This window comes from Cetorhinus maximus, chromosome 11, assembly GCF_964194155.1.
Source record: "Cetorhinus maximus chromosome 11, sCetMax3.hap1.1, whole genome shotgun sequence".
Lineage (NCBI taxonomy): Eukaryota > Metazoa > Chordata > Chondrichthyes > Lamniformes > Cetorhinidae > Cetorhinus > Cetorhinus maximus.
The window spans coordinates 7,489,357-7,507,611 of NC_135889.1; the positions used below are offsets into that span (position 1 = coordinate 7,489,357).

At 53.0% G+C, this 18,255-nt stretch overlaps 1 protein-coding gene across 1 annotated transcript in view; it reads left to right on the forward strand.

The window, feature by feature from the left end:
• cdk15 (cyclin-dependent kinase 15) overlaps nucleotides 1-13,332 on the forward strand; it is a 70,061-nt gene extending 56,729 nt beyond the window's left edge. The window contains exons 13-14 of the mRNA XM_078551447.1: nucleotides 9,994-10,184; nucleotides 11,422-13,332. The gene's annotated coding sequence lies outside the window, so the exon portion shown is untranslated. The remainder of the gene's footprint in view (nucleotides 1-9,993; nucleotides 10,185-11,421) is intronic.
• The last annotated feature ends 4,923 nt before the right edge of the window (nucleotides 13,333-18,255 follow it).

The window sequence follows — 18,255 nt, forward strand, 5'->3', positions numbered from 1 at the left end:
GGAGGTGCGAGAGAGAGAGAGAGTGCGGAGAGAGAGAGAGAGTGCGAGAGAGAGAGAGAGTGCGAGAGAGAGAGAGAGAGTGCGAGAGAGAGAGAGAGAGTGCGAGAGAGAGAGAGAGTGCGAGAGAGAGAGAGAGTGCGAGAGAGAGAGAGAGAGTGCGAGAGAGAGAGAGAGAGTGCGAGAGAGAGAGAGAGAGCGAGAGAGAGAGAGAGAGTGCGAGAGAGAGAGAGAGTGCGAGAGAGAGAGAGAGAGCGAGAGAGAGAGAGAGCGAGCGAGAGAGAGAGAGAGAGAGAGAGTGCGAGAGAGAGAGAGAGTGCGAGCGAGAGAGAGAGTGCGAGCGAGAGAGAGAGTGCGAGCGAGAGAGAGAGTGCGAGCGAGAGAGAGAGTGCGAGCGAGAGAGAGAGTGCGAGCGAGAGAGAGAGTGCGAGCGAGAGAGAGAGAGTGTGCGAGCGAGAGAGAGAGAGTGTGCGAGCGAGAGAGAGAGAGTGTGCGAGCGAGAGAGAGAGAGTGTGCGAGCGAGAGAGAGAGAGTGTGCGAGCGAGAGAGAGAGAGTGTGCGAGCGAGAGAGAGAGATGCGAGCGAGAGAGAGAGAGTGTGCGAGCGAGAGAGAGAGAGTGTGCGAGCGAGAGAGAGAGAGTGTGCGAGCGAGAGAGAGAGAGTGTGCGAGCGAGAGAGAGAGAGTGCGAGCGAGAGAGAGAGAGGGTGCGAGAGAGAGAGAGAGAGGGTGCGAGAGAGAGAGAGAGAGGGAGAGAGAGAGAGAGGGTGCGAGAGAGTGTGAGAGGGTGCGAGAGAGTGTGAGAGGGAGAGAGTGTGAAAGAGAGAGAGTGTGAAAGAGAGAGAGTGCAGGGCAACAGAGAGTGCTAAGGCGAGAGAGAGAGTGAGTGCGAGAAAGTGCAAGAGGCAGAGGGAGAGAGTGCAAGAGAGAAAGTGCGAGAGGCAGAGGGAGAGAGTGCGAGAGGCAGAGGGAGAGAGTGCAAGAGAGAACGTGTGAGAGGCAGAGGGAGAGAGTGCGAGAGGCAGAGGGAGAGAGTGCAAGAGGCAGAGAGAGAGAGTGCGAGAGGCAGAGAGAGAGAGTGCGAGAGGCAGAGAGAGAGAGTGCGAGAGGCAGAGAGAGAGAGTGCGAGAGGCAGAGAGAGAGAGTGCGAGAGGCAGAGAGAGAGAGTGCGAGAGGCAGAGGGAGAGAGTGCGAGAGGCAGAGGGAGAGAGTGCAATGCAGAGGCAGAGGGAGAGAGTGCGAGAGAGAAAGTGCGAGAGGCAGAGGGAGAGAGTGCGAGAGGCAGAGGGAGAGAGTGCGAGAGAGAAAGTGCGAGAGGCAGAGGGAGAGAGTGTGAGAGAGAGTGCGAGAGGCAGAGGGAGAGAGAGAGAGTGCGAGAGGAGGAGAGAGAGAGTGTGAGGGAGAAAGTGCGAGAGGCAGAGAGAGAGAGTGCGAGAGGCAGAGAGAGAGAGTGCGAGAGGCAGAGAGAGAGAGTGCGAGAGGCAGAGAGAGAGAGTGCGAGAGGCAGAGAGAGAGAGTGCGAGAGGCAGAGAGAGAGAGTGCGAGAGGCAGAGAGAGAGAGTGCGAGAGGCAGAGAGAGAGAGTGCGAGAGGCAGAGCGAGAGAGTGCGAGAGGCAGAGCGAGAGAGTGCGAGAGGGTGCGAGAGGCAGAGAGAGAGAGTGCGAGAGGCAGAGAGAGAGAGTGCGAGAGGCAGAGAGAGAGAGTGCGAGAGGCAAAGAGAGAGACTGCGAGAAAATGCAAGAGGCAGAGAGAGAGAGTGCGAGAGAGAAAGTGCGAGAGACAGAAAGAGAGTGCAAGAGAGAAAGTGCGAGAGACAGAGCGTAAGAGAGAGAGTGCGAGAGGCAGAGAGAGTGCGAGAGAGAAAGTGCGAGAGACAGAGAGAGAGTGCGAGAGACAGAGAGAGAGTGCGAGAGACAGAGAGAGAGTGCGAGAGGCAGAGAGAGAGAGTACGAGAGGCAGAAAGAGTGTGAGAGACAGAGAGAGAGAGTGCGAGAGGCAGAGAGAGTGTGAGAGACAGAGAGAGAGAGTGCGAGAGGCAGAGAGAGTGCGAGAGGCAGAGAGAGTGCGAGAGGCAGAGAGAGTGCGAGAGGCAGAGAGAGTGTGAGAGACAGAGAGAGTCAGAGAGAGAGAGAGGGTACGAGAGAGAGAGAGGGTGCGAGAGAGAGAGGGTGCGAGAGAGAGAGAGAGGGTGCGAGAGAGTGTGAGAGGGAGAGAGTGTGAAAGAGAGAGTGTGAAAGAGAGAGAGTGCAGGGCAACAGAGAGTGCGAGGGCAACAGAGAGTGCTAAGGCGAGAGAGAGAGTGAGTGCGAGAAAGTGCAAGAGGCAGAGGGAGAGAGTGCAAGAGAGAAAGTGCGAGAGGCAGAGGGAGAGAGTGCGAGAGGCAGAGGGATAGAGTGCAAGAGAGAACGTGTGAGAGGCAGAGGGAGAGAGTGCGAGAGAGAAAGTGCGAGAGGCAGAGGGAGAGAGTGCAAGAGGCAGAGGGAGAGAGTGCGAGAGAGAAAGTGCGAGAGGCAGAGGGAGAGAGTGCGAGAGAGAGTGCGAGAGGCAGAGAGAGAGAGTGCGAGAGGCAGAGAGAGAGAGTGCGAGAGGCAGAGAGAGAGAGTGCGAGAGGCAGAGAGAGAGAGTGCGAGAGGCAGAGAGAGAGTGTGAGAGGCAGAGAGAGAGCGCAAGAGAGAAAGTGCGAGAGGCAGAGAGAGAGTGCAAGAGAGAAAGTGCGAGAGGCAGAGAGATAAAGTGCGAGAGACAGAGCGTGACGTGAGAGAGAGAGAGTGCGAGAGGCAGAGTGCGAGAGAGAAAGTGCGAGAGACAGAGAGAGTGAGTGCGAGAGGCAGAGAGTGTGTGAGAGACAGAGTGCGAGAGGCAGAGAGAGTGTGAGAGACAGAGAGAGTGCGAGAGGCAGAGTGCAAGAGAGAAAGTGCGAGAGACAGAGAGAGTGAGTGCGAGAGGCAGAGAGAGTGTGAGAGACAGAGAGTGCGAGAGGCAGAGAGAGTGTGAGAGACAGAGAGAGAGAGTGCGAGAGGCAGAGTGTGAGAGACAGAGAGAGAGAGTGCGAGAGGCAGAGAGAGTGTGAGAGACAGAGAGAGAGAGTGCGAGAGGTAGAAAGAGTGTGAGAGACAGAGAGAGAGAGTGCGAGAGGCAGGGAGAGTGCGAGAGGCAGGGAGAGTGCGAGAGGCAGGGAGAGTGCGAGAGGCAGGGAGAGTGCGAGAGGCAGAGAGAGTGCGAGAGGCAGAGAGAGTGCGAGAGGCAGAGAGAGTGCGAGAGGCAGAGAGAGTGCGAGAGGCAGAGAGAGTGCGAGAGGCAGAGAGAGTGAGTGCGAGAGGCAGAGAGAGTGTGAGAGACAGAGAGAGAGAGTGCGAGAGGCAGAGAGAGTGTGAGAGACAGAGAGAGAGAGAGAGAGAGAGAGGGTGCGAGAGAGAGGGTGCGAGAGAGAGGGTGTGAGAGAGAGGGATGGGCAACCAATGCTGGGCCTGCCAGTGACATGCACATCCCATGAAAGCATAAATTAGAAAAATAGAGAGCGCAGAATATGAGCGAGAGGCAGAGAACTGGAGCTGGGCCTGCAAACACCATGTGCAGAGGTGAGGAGCGTTTCAGTGATCCTGGCCACTGGAGATGGGAGGTGGGGAACTCTGAGTTACCTGGTGACATTATTAAATATCAGTGACTAACCTCCACCCCATGTGATAGGCTTATTCATTTTGAATCGATCTGAACAAGAGAACGAAATTCCATCGTCTTCATCGTGATAATTTACAATGGATTCAGACCTCGCCGGGCCTAATTCATTTTCTAAAATCTCGCCCAGTCTGGGTCTTCCCGTGTGCAGCCGGAGACGGTGGAGTTTGTAGACACTGATTCGTCAGAGTGTGGCTGAGTCTTTCGGAGGGCGCACCTCCCTGCAGATCACCCACCAGCTCAGATACTCGCCCCGGAGTGGGCCCCGTTAGACAGGGTTTCTCCGCTGGTGATTCACGCTCCCTGAGCAAGCAGGAGGGGATGGTGAAGACAGGGACAGCAGCGGGAACTCCGGGTCAGAGGGGAGCAGCCCCCCTCCCCACCCTACCCAGCTCTGCTCAGCTGCACACAGATACATACGGTGGGGGGGGGGTCCCTGATGAAGAGGAGGGTCTTTGAGCAGCAGGGAGGCTGAGAAGCACAGATAGGCCTTGCAACCCTACTGGCCGTGACTGTAGAGGGAACGAAGGGATCCACCTCAGTCATGAGTACATTGGCATCGTGGAGCATTACGATGATACCTTCATGCGTAGGGTAAGTGGCCCAATCCATGGAATATCAACTGCTCCAATCAACTGAGGCCCTGACCACAGCAACGCAGACTTTAGACACCAACGTGTCTGCCAGGCTAACGAGGGTAACACATACCTACAACAACAACTTATATTTGTACAGCGCCTTTAACGCAATAAAAACGACAAGGCGCTTCACGGGAGCATTATCAGATAACGTATGGCACTGAGCCACATTAGGAGACATCAGGTCAGATGGCCAAAAGCTGGGCTAAAGAGGAATGCTTTGAGGAGCATCGTGGATGATGGAAGTGAGGTGGAGAGGTATTGGGAGGGAATTCCAGAGCTTGGGGGCCCAGGCAGCTGAAGGCACGGCCACCCATGGTGGAGCGATTAAAACTAGGAATAGAAGATGCCACAATTAGAGGAGCGCAGATACCTTGGAGGGTTGTGGGGCTGGAGGAGATGACAGAGATAGGGAGGGTTGTGGGGCTGGAGGAGGTTACAGAGATAGGGAGGGTTGTGGGGCTGGAGGAGATGACAGAGATAGGGAGGGTTGTGGGGCTGGAGGAGGTTACAGAGATAGGGAGGGTTGTGGGGCTGGAGGAGATGACAGAGATAGGGAGGGTTGTGGGGCTGGAGGAGATTGCAGAGATAGGGAGGATTGTGGGGCTGGAGGAGATTGCAGAGATAGGGAGGGTTGTGGGGCTGGAGGAGATGACAGAGATAGGGAGGGTTGTGGGGCTGGAGGAGATTACAGAGATAGGGAGGGTTGTGGGGATGGAGGAGATTACAGAGATAGGGAGGGTTGTGGGGCTGGAGGAGATGACAGAGATAGGGAGGGTTATGGGTCTGGAGGAGATTGCAGAGATAGGGAGGGGAGAGGCTATGGAGGGACTTGAAAACATGGAGAATTTTGAAGTCACGACATTGCTTGAACGGGAGCCAGTGTGGGTCAGCGAGCACAGAGGCAGTTAGGGGAATGGGTCTTGCTCAAAGTTAAGACATGGGCAGCTAATATTGGATGACCTTAAGTTAATGGAGGATAAAATGTGGGAGAGCAGCCAGGAATGCTGTCCAGCTGATTGTGAGCAGGGGAGTGCAACTGAGCCATGCCAGGCTGGAATGGGAAAGGCAGATGGGATTGGGGAGTCTACACAAAACACTTGCACTTCTCACCTGATGCCCTTCCCCACATGCTGCCTCATGTCCTGATGGCCTCGTCTGCCCCTGCACAGACACTGTAAAGGGCATTAACATTGTCTTTCTAAGTGAGACATGGCGTACAGGAGAAGATCAGCTGAAAGAACAAGGCAGCGGGAGCAGGGCCTTCCGGAAGAGGAACGCCACCTCCATGGGCTTCACCATTAAAAACGAGCTCGCCTGGCGCCTCAGCAACTCCCCCTGTGGAATAAGCGAGCGCCTCACCACGGCCCACTTCACCCTAATATCACTGTCATCAGCGCATACCCTCCTACACTTGAAGCAACAGACAAGACCAAGGAGGGATTCTACACTGACCATGGGCAACCCCTGGCCTGAATCCCAGCAGGCAACAAACTGATCCTCCTTGGAGATTTCTATGCCAGAGTCAGAACGGACGGGAATCTCTGGAAGGGTGTGATAGGCAAGGAAGGAGCAGGGAAAGGGAATTCCAGTGGGCTCCTCCTCTTGATAAAGTGTCGAGAACATGAGCTTGCCATAACCAACATCCTGTTCCACCAGTGAGACAAACACAAGACCTCATGGCAACACCCACAGTCCAAACACAGGAACCTGCTCAACTACATCGTCATTCAAGTGAGGGATAGCAGAGGCATCTACATCACCCACACCATGACAGGTACTGGCGTCCGCTGGACCAATCACTGCATTATCCAATTCACCATCTCCATCGGCGGAGGCAACAGGAGCAATACCACAAGAAAATTAACATCGAAGGCCTGAAAGATCCCACCAAAGTGTCTCTTCTCAGTCAGCATGGCACTGCCAACTGCTCAAGCTCCAGTTAACAGGAGCTACACCGTGCCCATAGTGCCTGGTCAACCTAAAGTCCACCCTAACAAGCACCTGTGAAGAGGCCCTTGGTCTCTGTAGCAGGAAACATTGTGACTGGTTTGACAAAAGATGACCAAGAGAGGACATTGCAAGGGGCTGTGAGCGGCTCCAACAGTGACTGCTCCATGGCCAGTTTTAGTGGGGAGATTGTACAACGTACCCAGTCATCCAACTGTTCTACAGTCCACTAAAATGCTCATCGCTTTGCAGTCTGTGCCCGAGGGGTGAAAAGCTCTGGAGCACTTGGTGGCATTTTCATGCCTCTGTGTTGCTTGAGTGGGCAGAGAAGCTAGAGGCCCAACTCCAATCATATCAATGTGGCTGTGCCTGAACTGTCTCAGCTGCAGAGGAATGGTCACTTTATACAAGGTGTCCCTAATGCATGGCCGCTTCCCTCCCCCCACACTGTACATGCTTGTACACTACCTTCAACCGCAGGGCAGCCCTTGCCCCACCCCCAAGTCGCCTCAACCACAGGGGCAGCCTCCACATCCCCGCACCCCCCCACAATGCACCTCGACCTTGAAGCCCAACAGGCGACCCGGGTGAATGCTGCACAACATTACTGTGCACTCACCTCCGAGTTCCCCTCAAAGTACAGCCCGCCAAGTGCACGCCTTTTATATGCTGTTGTGAAACACGTCGGCGTGTGGGCAGGTAATCCAGCAGGGGGGATGATTCCAGCGGGGGTGGGGGGGGGGTGGGGGGGATCTTATATTGATATGCGGATGTATTATAATGAGTTCCCCGATATCCGATGGTGGGAAATGCGGCCCGCCACCGATGGGGTTAGCGGACACTCGCAAACTGGTTCCACGACATCGTGAGACCGATTTCCGGCCTTCTCGCCATATTGTCCACTCGTGCCACCGAGCACGCCCGACGCCAGCGGGCACGGACGATTCCGCCCACAGTGCAGCTTTTACCAGTCCAGAGGCAGCACAGGGGTAATTCTCAATGTGCGGAAAATTTTTAATAAAAGTGCAGGAATCAGCACCGACCGCTGTACTTGGCTCTTTCTCGAACCTCACAAAAGCCGTTGACTCTTGTTAACCACGAAGGCTTATGGGGTGTCCTCCTCAAATTCGGCTGCCCTCAGAAATTTGTCACCATCCTCCGCCTACTCCACCATGACATGCAAACCGTGATCCTCACCGACGGAAGCACACAACTTCTACCTCAGGAACAAGACTGTGTCATTTCACCAACCCTCTTCTCCATCTTCCTCACTGCAATACCTCACCTCACCTCCAGCAAATTACCCACATGGAGATAATCTACAGCACAGACACGAAACTGTTCAACCTACACCACCTTCAATCCGAAGCCAAAGCCGCTCCAGCCTCAGTCACCGAGCGTCGGTATGCATGTGTGTGTGTGCGCTTACCCAGAAGCTGAGCTCCAAGTCACTGTCCACTCCTTTATCTGAAGCACATGAAAAAATGGGCCTTTCGCTAAACACCCAGAAAACAAAGGTTGTCTCCAACCAACTCCCACAGCAAAACACCACCCCCCCGCAACTAAAGATTAAGGTCAGCAGTGAGAAATTGGAAAATGTGGACCATTTTCCCTACCTTGGGAGCCTCCTCTCAACCAAGTCAGACACAGACGGTGAAATTCATCATCATCCTCTGATGTACCAGCTCAGCCTTTGACTGTCTATGGGAAAAGAATATTTGAGGACCAGGATCTCAAACCCAAGACTAAGGTCACAGTTTACCGGGCCTGAGCTCCTATTTGCTTTGGAGACTTGGACAATCTACAGCAGGCACCTCAAAGCGCTGGAGAGGTACGATCAGTGGTGCATTCGCTGTGGCAGGAAAGGCAGTCCAACAGCAGCGTCCCCTCCCAAGGCAACATACCCAGCATCGAGGCGCTAATCACCCAAAACCAGCTCTGCTGGGCAGGACATGTCATTCATGGGTCTGACACCGGACTCCTGAAGCAACTGCTCTACCCAGAACTCAGTGGCAGCAGGAGTCTCCCAGGAGGACAGCAGAAACACTTTAGCGATGTCCTCAAAGCATCCCTGAAGAGGTCAAACATCCCCACTGACTCATGGGAGACCCTGGCCTATGACCGACCAAAACAGGGAAGGTTCATTCGGGAAGGCACCGAGCACATCGAATGAATTTGTCAGAAGCGTGCAGAATCAAAGTCGAGGGGCTGGAGAAAGTGCAGAAACCTCCAAACACCTCGTCTGCCCAACCCTCCAAGCACCACCCGCCCCACACGTGGCAGAGTCTGCAGGTCGCGCGTTGGACCTATCGGCCATCTCCGAACCCATCGAACCGGAGTGGAAGCCAGTCACCCCCCCGATCTCTAGGGGCTGCCTAAGGAGGGCTCTAACAGACCTCAGGGGCTCTAAAACCCAGAGGACATCGAGCAAGAGTGTGAGAGCAGCATTGCGAGCAGCCTTGTCTCAGCCTCTGCTGAAGGTGCACCGTGTAGGAGTAGCAGAGAAATGAAGACTAAGGCTTTCGAGTTGCATGAGGCTATTCACACAGAGATGTGAAAAAATGGGTTGTGTTGGATCGCATGGGGATTATTTTGCAACACTTTCCTGCCTTGTCCAATCTTGTTTGCTGGGCGGCAAGTGGTTCTATAACTGGTCTCATGATGCAGACGTGGATTGATGGGGACCAATGGGCGGTGGGGGCGGGAGGTGCAGTGGATCTGCAATGGGTGGCTGGCTGGCTGCTGGTGGGACTGCTTTGCGCCAATGGAATTGGGGGGGATGGGGGTGGTGGAGTGTGCCTCTGCTTCTGGTATCTGCTCACCGGTACAACCTCAGTGAGCCTTGCATTGCAGAGGGCAACCCTTGTGCCTGCCTGTGGAACTTAAATTCAATGAATAAACCTGGAATATAAAGCTAGTCTCAGTAACGGTGACCATGAAACTATCGTCGATTGTTGTAACAACCCATCTGGTTCACTAATGTCCCTTTTAGGGAGGGAAATCTGCTGTCCTTACCTGGTCTGGCCTACATGTGACTGCAGACCCACAGCGATGGGGTTGACTCTTAACTGCCCCTCTGAAATGGCTGAGCGAGACACTCCGTTCAAGGGCAGTTAGGGATGGGTAATAAATGCTGGCCTTGCCGGCGATGCCCACACCCCATGAAATAATAAAGGAAGCAGCCAGCCCATCGACCTGGTCAGCTGGCTATGCAGCGTTCCCATCACCTTGCTCCTCCTTATCCTCCCCTCGCGAACCATCGGAGAGGGGGGGATTGGAGCTCGTTGCCCCGTTTGGCCCCGCTTGACCCCCCCCACTTTCTGGCATCTCCGGCTACAGGCCTCGGAGCAGCAGGAGGCTGCTGGCGCTGACGCCAGCCTCACACCCTGAGGCAGCCACAGCGTTACCCGCTCTGCCCCGATTCAGTGAACCTCCAAAGGGCGGAGAGTAACCCCACCGCCCCCAGCAGCAGTAAACCAGCCCTTCACCCCCGAGCAGCGCAGAGGCAGCTGTGGGTGCTGCATACTTAGTGCAGTAACTCCTCGAGTTTGGGTTCCCCCCCCTCCCCCCACTCAGTGTCGGTGTTAGGGAGCACCAACCTCTATTCCGCTTTGGGAGGCAGCGCCTGTAGCAGAGGGCGCGGCATTAACCCTTTTGTCCAGGAATTCAGCCTCAGCCCCAGGGTCAGTGGGCCATGTTGTCGCTCTCTGTATCTGAGTTGAATTTTAAAGTCAGCACCGGGTCTTTGGGTTCGAGGGCAATCTCCGTTCTCCCGCTGACCTGCTGTGTTTGTTTCCCTCTCAGTGGTCTCCATCTTTAGCGTGGCTGGAGTCCGTCTGGAGCCCGAGGCCCGGAATGCTTTCCATCCCTTCCGGAAGGTCAGATGCACCTCGATTCTTGCCTGACACGGGGAGAGGACAGGACAGGTAGGGCACCGATTGGGGTCTGCTCCCTGCCTCCCCAGGAGGGCAGGGGGGTGAGAAAACTAGAAATTGGATGAAATGTCCCCCCCCTCCCCCTCCCCCACCTGCCCTTTCTCTGGGGGTTGCTGGGGGCGGTGGGGTCACTCCCAAAGCCCAGGGAGTCGGTGGAACACAGGGACTGACTGTCAGCCTGGGAGGGGAGGCTGACTGCATCAGACCCCACACTGACCCTGGGCAATACACCCACAATCTCTTTATCGACATGTGGGCACAAGCCTATTTGACAATGAGCAGAGACAATCTGCGTACTCATAGGGTAAGTCTCTCTCAGACAGAGTGTCCATGTTAGTGACCCTCAACCTGGGTCTCAATTACAGTTCAGATTCCTCCATCCAAATGGCTGATTTAACAAGAGCAAAAATCAGCAGCTCCAACTCAGCTTTATCCCCAGTTTAATTCCATATGAACCCTGTGCTGTCCTTTCTCTCTCTCTCCCCCTCTCTCTCCCCGTACTGTCTGCTCTTTCTCTCTCTCTCTCTCTCCCTGTGCTGTCCTCTCTCTCTCTCTCTCTCTCTCGCCCTGTGCTGTCCTCTCTCTCTCCCTGCACTGTTCACTCTCTCTCTCTCTCTCTCTCCCTGTGCTGCTCTTTCTGGTATTCCCATTTGAACAGTCACAATGGGGTTTGTGTTGGACAGTGGAAGTTCACAGTATTGTGGGTGTTCCCACACATTGAAACATAGAAAATAGAAACAGGAGTAGGTCATTTGGCACTTCGAGCCACCACCATCTCAAGGGCAAATAGGGATGGGCAATAAATGCTGGCCTAGCCAGTGGTACCCCATGAATGAATATAAAAAGACTGCACCATGCCTGGTAATGGCTCCTCCTGCAGCCCCTGTTCATCTCCCAGAATGATGCACTGGTCAGTAATCATGAACAGGACGACAGGCTGGGTTGCCCCCTTGTGATCTGGGTACTGAGGCCAATTGTTGAAACCACCCCATCCAGTTTTTGCACTGATTGTAGACCCTGCTCTGAGTGGTTGGTTCCCACAACAGTCAAAGCAATCGCCTGTTTGAGAATTAAGGAGCACCCACTTTATGGTTTTGGGCCTGATTGGGGCTGTAATCCTCCCGTCAGGATCCACTTGTCTCTCCCCATTAACACTAGCGAGGATAACTCTCCATGATTAGATACCCAGTGATTTTACCTCCTTAACGCTCTGCTCTTTACTTTACAGGTTGTTTATTGTGAGACACTGCCATTCGACTATCCGGACTCTCAACACCGAGAGACTGAAGACCCTCACGCTCGAAACTTGGCCTCATCTTCCTAAACTCATAGTGGACCACCTTCACATTCATGATGCTTCACCTGCCCTGGGAGTGTTTGATGGGGACAGTGTAGAGGGAGCTTTACTCTGTATCTAACCCCGTGCTGTACCTGTCCTGGGAGTGTTTGATGGAGACAGTGTAGAAGGAGCTTTACTCTGTATCGAACTCCATGCTGTACCTGTCCTGGAAGTGTTTGATGGGGACAGTATAGAGGGAGCTTTACTCTGTATCTAACCCCATGCTGTACCTGTCCTGGGAGTGTTTGATGGGACAGTGTAGATGGAGTTTTACTCTGTATCTAACCCCTTGCTGCACCTGTCCTGGGAGTGTTTGATGGGGACAGTGTAGAGGGAGCTTTACGCTGTATCTAACCACGTGTTGTGCCTGTCCTGGGAGTGTTTTATGGGGACAGTGTAGAGGGAGCTTTACTCTGTTTGGGAGTTTGATGCGATTGATCCTAATGACAGAACTGCCCCACCAAATCTGAATCAAGTTGTTTGTGCTCCGCTGTGAAGAGCGTCACTCCATATCGGAGCAAGTTCGATTCGCGAGACCCCTTGCCCCTCTTGATCCACCTTTACCATGTTCCGCAGTGTGAGGCCTGGTGTTGTTCCAGTGGTGGACCAACCAAGAGAGGCAGTAAACGGCCTGCACCTGGGCTGGTAATTCGTCTAACAAGAGTTGTGAGCTGACGGGGACAGGTAGATTTACTCATTCAGAGGAGAGCTCTCCTTCCTGTGTATAGAAAAGGAGTTCCTACATTGGACCAACTGCCCGCCTTTCTCCTGCAACTTGGAGTTTTTCCACGGATTGTGTGATGATAATGGGGATAATTTTCCGACATCGCTCTGTGTTATCCTCGTACAACCTCCCCCACACAGGAATGGTTACAGCATGTGGAGAGAGCTTCCTTTCGTGAGCCATGGCTCTCAATCGGTTGCCCTCTCAACAGAAAGTCATGTTTTCAAGCCTCATTCCAAAGGCTTCAGTGCAGCATCTAGGCTGACACTCTGAGTGCAGTACTGCGGGATTGCTGCTCTGTCAGAGATGCCATAAGGCATTAAACTGAGGCCCCGTCTGCCCTCCCAGGCAGATCCCATGGCGCTACTTCAAAGCAGAACTGGGGAGTTTTCCCCAGTGTGCCGGCCAAGATTTAACCCCCAATGAACATCACATCGGCGATAGAATGTCTGGTCATGATCTGATTGCTGTTTGTGGCATCTTCCTGTGCAAACACCGGCCACTGCGATTCCTACATTAAAATCGTTGACTGCACTTCAAAATTACTTAATTGGCTGCAGTGCGCTTTGGGGCATCGTGAGGTCATGAAAGGCGCTCTGTAAACAATCTTAAACAATTTCCCAAAATAGTGAACGCTCATTGCCAAATGTGTGCTTTGTGCCTGGACCAGACTGTCCAATGTGCATCTGATTACTGTCCAGTGGAACAGTTCACTGGACACCACAGGGTGATGTAGTCTTTGTGTTGAGAGTTGGGTCTGACACCCCCTCGCCTTGGTGTAACTTTGTACCACATTCATTCAATGTTAGAACGTTGTTCTGTGGGAATGTCCCACGATGGGCTCATTGTCCTGTGGGCGCGTCACCCTGGGGGAATGTTGCCCGATGTGAACATTGGTCTGGGAGACCCTCACTCTTCAATGCAGCCCAACTGCCCGTGCGTCCTTGATGGACAGAGCTGAGGGGTCTGGCCGTTAACTGGCTCTGCCTGTTGTGTCTATACACGTATATCAACTGAGGGTCAGTGTGAGGAATTCCATGTGTAACTAACCCTGAATAAACTTTGTCTGATGTGGCTGTGTTTCTGGTGCCGTTTCGACTTGATTCAAAACAATGAGATCTATTTTTTACGCACTGAAGGAAGGCGCGATTCATTCTCTGGGTGGGCGGATTCGAGCCTGATTCAGCCTGTTTGACTATGTTGTCGAGCATGGGTCCAACATCCAGGTAACGCAAAGGCCCCCTCCCCACCGACCCCAAGGGAAACTAATCACTGTGCCTGTCACTGTACTGGACAAAAGGAAGAGTAACCCAGGGTGACTGACAGACAGACAGACAGACAGAAACATACACACACACACAGACAGAAACATACACACATACAGACACACACAGGAACACGCACACACATACACACACACACAGACAGAAACATACACACATACAGACACACACAGGAACACGCACACATACACACACACAAACACCCCTACACACACACCTACACATACACACTCTCTCACACACACACACTTACACACGCATACACACACCTACACACGCACAAACACCTTCACTCACACACCCACATGCACAAGTATGCACACACACACACAAATACATACACACGCACGCACACATATATGCATATATATATATATACACACACACACACACACATATATATATAAATAAATATACACACATACATATATATATATATATACACACACCCGTGCACACAGCTTCTGGTGCTCAGTGATTGATTACTTGGTCCTTTAAAATGCCACAGCAGGGATCCACCCACCTCATTGTCTGCAACAGCCGGGACAGAGACCCTCTCCAGGAGCTGCAGAGTCCACCCCTCATCCATGTCTGGGACATTACCTCTGCTTGCCTGTCTCCTGAAGATTGGGAGCCTGTTCCTCCTGGAGTAGTGGGCACTGAAGTTCAAGAACCTGAAGAGACCCCTCCCATCAGGTGACATAGAGGCACAATGCTGGAGGGACCCTGTCACAGGGGAGGGTGGGGTCAGAAGGGGCTGCCTATCAAGCTGGGTGGGGGAGGGGGGCTGCGGGTTGGAGTTCAGGGAATGTGAAGGAAGGAAAGGAACAGACACTGAACAAAATGGAAGAAAGGCATGCTTGAAAGACTCAATGGAAGAGTGGGGTCTTCAAGAGATTTTGGAAAGCAGGAAGGAAGGTGGCAAAGAGGAGACTGAATGTGGAAGTGCCCGAGGGTAGGGGGACAGAGAAAGAGAGAAGACATAAATAGAGAGCAGGAGAAAGAAAAAGACACACAAAAACAGGGAAAGACAGAAACTTATACAGGGAGAGAGAAACAGAGAAAACACAAGAGAGCGGCAAGGAGGGAGAGACAGAAAAGAACAATAACAGAAAGATAGGCTGCAGGTGAAAGAATAATCATAATGACATAGAATAGGAGAAGGAGTAGGCCATTCGGCCCCTCAAGACTGCTCCGCCATTCAATAAGATCATGGCTGATCCTCTACTTCAACTCCACTCTCGCCCCATCCCCATATCCCTTAATTCCCTTTAGTGTTTATCGATCTCATGTCTTGAACATACTCAATGACTGAGCCTCCACAGCCCTCTGGGGTAGAGAATTCCAAAGATTCACCACCCTCTGGGTGAAGAAATTCCTCCTCATCTCAGTCCTAAATGATCGGCCCCCTTATCCTGAGACTGTGTCCCCCCCGCCAAGTCCTAGATTCCCCAGCCAGGTTAACCTGCCTCTCAAGCCCTAAAGGATGTTATGCATTTCAATGAGATCACCCCCTCATTCTTCTAAACTCCCAAGAGTACTGGCTTATTCTACTCAATCTACATGCTCGTAAGGCAGCCCTCTCATTCCAGAAGTCACTCAACTGAACCTTTGCTGCACGACCCTCTGAGGCAAGTATACCCTTCCTTTGGTGAGAGACCAAAAATTCACACCGTATTCCTGATGTGACCTCACCAAATCCCTCTATGACTGCAGCAAGGCTTCCTCACTCTTATACTCCTAACCCAGGCACATGCCTGAATCCAGCTGCCCCCACGCACAGCTCAGTACCAGCAGCCCACGCTAACCCCCCACCAGCCAAGCCAGCCCCCAGCGTGCTACCACAGGAGGTCCGACCTTCATAAGGTAAAACGCAGCATCATTGGTAGATAATCGTGTGATTGGGACATCACACGGTCGGGGCGCACATGGAAGAGGTTTAATGACCTGCTGCACTCAGGAAGGGTGATTACCGTGTTGGCATGGGTCAGTGTGTTGAAGTGTTAAGGTGTGGCCGTTCCCCCTGTGGAGCTCAGGGGTGCTAGAGTCTGAGTGCCAACTGTCAAAGATGCCGGAGCTGGGCAAGGGGCTGAGCCCTGGCTGCTTGGACTGAGCGACTTGCGGCTCGAGGGCCACGACTCGGATGTGCCCTGTGAGGTGTTCCTCAGCTGGGGTTGGCCAGGCTGCAATGAAGCTGCAGGTAGAGAGTGGACCGATCAATGCTCCTCTATCCTTACAAGAGAAGACAAGCCATGACCAAGCTGAGAGGGCACAGACAGGCGGAGGCTCGCCCAACCTGCTGCTGCTTTCCTGGTTCGAGCAGGATGTCCTAGAAATGGAGAGCTGGCACGTTCCCCGGGCAACCGGGCGTGGACAGGCGGGGGTGTCAGACAAAGGTAAGAGTTCAGTGTACAGAGGTGAGAGTTTCGGATTGTGCAGCCATTCTAGTGTAGACTCTTCATGGATGTGAGCCTCAAACCTGGAGCCCCCATTGACCATTGAAAGACGATGGCACCATGATGCAGATCTCCATTGTCTCACAAGGGTGCCTGGCACAGTGACAGTGTGGTGACTTTAACTAATGACATGTCCTTCTTCTCCCTTTTAGATTCGCCAGCACACACGCTTTCAGGACCCCGAAGGGCCACCCCTGATGCTGGAGGACCACAAGGTGGCATTTGCACCTACATCACACCCGCTCTCTCAACCAGGCGCCAGCGCAGATACCAGCACCTCGGTAGGCGTTAGATTGAAGGCTAGAATGTCGGAGCACAGCGGTGAGGGCACGTCACACTCGTTTGAGGAGCAGGTGGAGGCAGAAAATGCCCAGGGCGCCGGCAGTCAGGGGGCTGCTGGAGACCAGGATGACGCTCAGTCAAAGGCTGATGATGGGCCTCTGGAGTCGTCCATGAGGCAGCAGATGCTGAAAGTCCAGCGGGGTGTGCGGGAGGTTCTGGCGGAGATACATGAGGGAATGTGTGCCATGGTGTCCATTGTGGAGGAGTCCCTGTGGAGCATCAGCACCGCGGTGACCCTCATGGCCAAGCCCACTGCTTCCTCCATTGAGAGGCTGGCAACTCTCATGGAGAGGCTGCTCCAAGAGCAGAATCAGGGATTCCTGGGGTTGTGCTCAGACCTGCAAACTCTCACACAGACTATGACCTCAAGTGGCCAGTGCCAATGTGGGAGATGGATGAGGCACCCAGTATCCCAGCTAGGTGCCCATCCATCAGTGGTGAGCAGGGAGGTCCAGAGTGACCTCACATTGGTGCATGAGCTGTTTGTGGTGTCTGCGGGCTCCTCTCAGGGTGCTCCGAATGGTGGTAGCAGCTCCTCCCCCCTCTGCCAGTGACTGTGGCATCTGATGAGGCTGCGGTGACTGGGGAGATGCCAGCCATGGCACTGGCTGCTCCCTCCCAGGGGTGGTGGAAGTGATCAATGATTTCAAAAGGAAACCAGACGCGGCTCGAGGGGAATAAGTTTGCAGAGCTAGGGGAATAGAGCAAAGGAATGAGGCTGACTGGATTGGTCTACAGCATGGACTTGATGGGCCGGCTGACTTCTTATGGCACATTGACTCTCTGAGTCTATTGTTGAATGAGGTATAATTAGGCATTGAACCTCGTTTAAATTCATAATTGCAGTGGCGGGGAGAGAGAGAGAGGTAGAGAAAGGCAAGCAGGGAGGGACAGAAAAAAACAATGACAGAAAGATGGGGGTGCAGGTGAAAGAGTGATCTTAACAACACAGAAATTGGCGCACAACCTGGCAAAACTCAATTTATAGTTGCGGAATGTCAAATTGCTCCATTGTGATAAAAATAATCCACGTATGTTTTAAGAAACACTCGAATGAAAATGAGTTTGATATTTTATTTTCTACCTTAATTCCACTTGTGTGTCCCAGTCATTTAATTCACCTTCTGTAAAATTTAACTTAAAGGTGAAGGGAGTCGGTGGTTTGCTGTCAGTGGGAATGCTTCAATGTGATTGGTTGCTTACCCTGTGCGATGACATCACTGCTACTGGATGCCTAGAGGTTCCTTTGAGCTGATGCCGGGTTTAACTGGTGCTGGGAAAGGGGAAATCTGCGCCGCAGAGATTGTTAGATCTTTGTGGGAAGTTTCCATTACGTTCAGCCTTGAGAGTCGTTGCTTCACCGCTGACTGTAGCATAAGGTGTTTAGCATGGCAAGGGTTAATGTGGGAGTGAGAAACAGTACCACCCACGGTGATGTTAAAAGGAAACTGGATGCAGCTGAGACGAGGGCCAGTCATGGACTAGACAGAGACCTCTGTAGAAGCAAGGATGGAGATAGCTCATAGCTTATATATGTATATAGTTTTGTGTTACCAATAAACAGTTAGCGTTCGGTGATACAAGCCTCAGAACCTCTTTGTGAGACGTACTCAACAGAACATACAACACACAACGCTGCAGAATCCCCGCTTTTCATTTCTCTGTTTGTTTTAGAACAAATCTAAAGAATGTGATCCAGCCTGTCCACAGCACAACGATCCAAGAGCAGTCTTGATTTTAACTCAAGAGAGGGCAGTTGTTAACAGTTCATCCTGTTTCCTCTCTAAGTTAATTGGCAAAAGAGCCAGGGGGGGAAGAGGAGAATTGTTTTGTTCTTATGTAGCGAGTTGTGATGACCAGGAATGCAATGCCTGAAAGGGTGGTGGCAACAGATTCAAACTTGCAGGGATAATGGTGG